General features: G+C 50.3%; 1 protein-coding gene across 1 annotated transcript in view; it reads right to left on the minus strand.

The window, feature by feature from the left end:
• Window positions 1-2,282: 2,282 nt before the first annotated feature.
• Window positions 2,283-2,333, minus strand: part of ufl1 (UFM1-specific ligase 1) — a 9,118-nt gene continuing 9,067 nt past the window's right edge. Inside the window, exon 19 of the mRNA XM_080513645.1 lies at window positions 2,283-2,333. This exon is cut by the window's right edge and continues 625 nt beyond it. The gene's annotated coding sequence lies outside the window, so the exon portion shown is untranslated.

Consider the following 2,333-nt stretch of genomic DNA (forward strand, 5'->3'; position numbering starts at 1 on the left):
AATACCCGGGAGGACAGGCTGGAGGACAGGGTGGATGACAGGCTGGAGGACAGGTGGAGACAGGGGAGGACAGGCTGGAGGACAGGGTGGATGACAGGCTGGAGGACAGGGGAGGACAGGTGGATGACAGGCTGGAGGACAGGTGGAGACAGGGGAGGACAGGGTGGAGGACAGGTGGAAGACAGGGGAGGACAGGTGGAAGACATGGGAAGACAGGGTGGAGGACAGGTGGATGACAGGCTGGAGGACAGGTGGAGACAGGGGAGGACAGGGTGGAGGACAGGCTGGAGGACAGGTGGATGACAGGCTGGAAGACAGGTGGAGGACAGGCTGGATGACAGGTGGAGGACAGGCTGAAGGACAGGTGGATTACAGGTGGAAGACAGGTGGAGGACAGGCTGGAAGACAGGTGGACAGGCTGGAGGACAGGTGGATTACAGGTGGAGGACAGGCTGGAGGACAGGTGGAAGACAGGTGGAGGACAGGCTGGAGGACAGGTGGATTACAGGTGGAAGACAGGTGGAAGACAGGTGGAGGACAGGCTGGAGGACAGGTGGATTACAGGTGGAAGACAGGTGGAGGACAGGCTGTAGGACAGGTGGAGACAGTGGAGGACAGGGTGGAGGACAGGTGGAAGACAGGTGGAAGACAGGCTGGAGGACAGGTGGAAGACAGGTGGAGGACATGTGGATGACAGGTGGAGGACAGGCTGGAGGACAGGTGGATTACAGGTGGAGGACAGGCTGGAGGACAGGTGGATTACAGGTGGAAGACAGGTGGATTACAGGTGGAGGACAGGTGGAAGACAGGTGGAGGACAGGCTGGAAGACAGGTGGAGGACAGGCTGTAGGACAGGTGGAGACAGTGGAGGACAGGTGAAGGACAGGTTGTAGGACAGGTGGAAGACAGGTGGAGGACAGGCTGGAGGACATGTGGATGACAGGTGGAGGACAGGCTGGAGGACAGGTGGATTACAGGTGGAGGACAGGCTGGAGGACAGGTGGAAGACAGGTGGAGGACAGGTGGAGACAGTGGAGGACAGGTGGAAGACAGGCTGGAGGACAGGTGGAAGACAGGTGGAGGACAGGCTGTAGGACAGGTGGAGGACAGGGTGGAGGACAGGTGAAGGACAGGCTGGGGGACAGGTGGGAGACAGTGGAGGACAGGCTGGGGGACAGGTGGAGGACAGGTGGATTACAGGTGGAGGACAGGCTGGACTGAGTCTAATGAAGGAATGTACTGGAAGAGAAGAGGCTCCTCATCCAAGATGGCCACCACACTTTCTTTCTCTCAACCTGATTGTGAATTGATGACAGTCACAGAAAAACGTTTTTATGATTTTAATACAGATAAAATGTAATTTCTCACAATAACTCAAGTGTTGTAAGTTTAATAACGGAGTCACTTCACCTAAGTGATGCAGTGGAGATCAATCATGACTTCATCGCTATACAAGGAAGGGTTTCTGCCAATTCCATTCATAAGAATGGACAGTAGTACTGAAATTGACAGAAATCCAGTGAGAAATTAAAGCCATTGAAAGACATTTTCAGGCAATTCAAAATAGACCAATTTCAAAATAGACTTTAATAACAATTGTACCTGATAAAACCAGAGCAGAATGGCAGAATTGCAGGTAATAAAGTTGCTCAAATGTTCGATTCGAATCAATAAAATCACTTTACACACGGGAGCCATTTGTTCTTCTCACCAGCAGAAAACACTGAGCTCGTTAGCATTTAAAGGTACAGACACAGAAACAGCCTGTCCTCACGAGACGGACTTCTAGACTGGAATTCAGGACCGAGGCTGATTTGGTGAAATATACTTTGAACGCGGTTGTTGGATGTGAAAGTGTCTGATATGAACTTTAAGATGATTTCTTCCTATATGACATCATACAGTACAAAGGCTTTGAAGACACGAATCCCCTTTAAACTTGATTAAATTTAGAACTTTTCAAAACTGTTTTCTGATTTTCAGATGAAGCTTAAGGGTTTCCCTTAATTGCTGAAATAAACTTAATTGACTGAACGAATGGAATTTCAGCATTTAATAAATGTGTGAATGTTCAATAAAAGTGATCTGGAGGGATTTGAGAAGTTTTAATGAAGATCAGAACCTCATTGAGGACTTTAAAGCTGGTCTCCAGGTCTGATGTCTCTAGGTCTGATGTCTCCAGGTCAGGTGTCTCCAGGTCTGATGTCTCCAGGTCGGGTGTCTCCAAGTCTGGTGTTTCCAAGTCTGATGTCTCCAAGTCTGATGTCTCCAGGTCGGGTGTCTCCAGGTCGGGTGTCTCCAGGTCGGGTGTCTCCAAGTCTGGTGTTTCCAAG

The sequence above is a fragment of the Blennius ocellaris genome (genome assembly GCF_963422515.1).
Source record: "Blennius ocellaris genome assembly, chromosome: 18".
Taxonomy (NCBI): Eukaryota; Metazoa; Chordata; class Actinopteri; order Blenniiformes; family Blenniidae; genus Blennius; species Blennius ocellaris.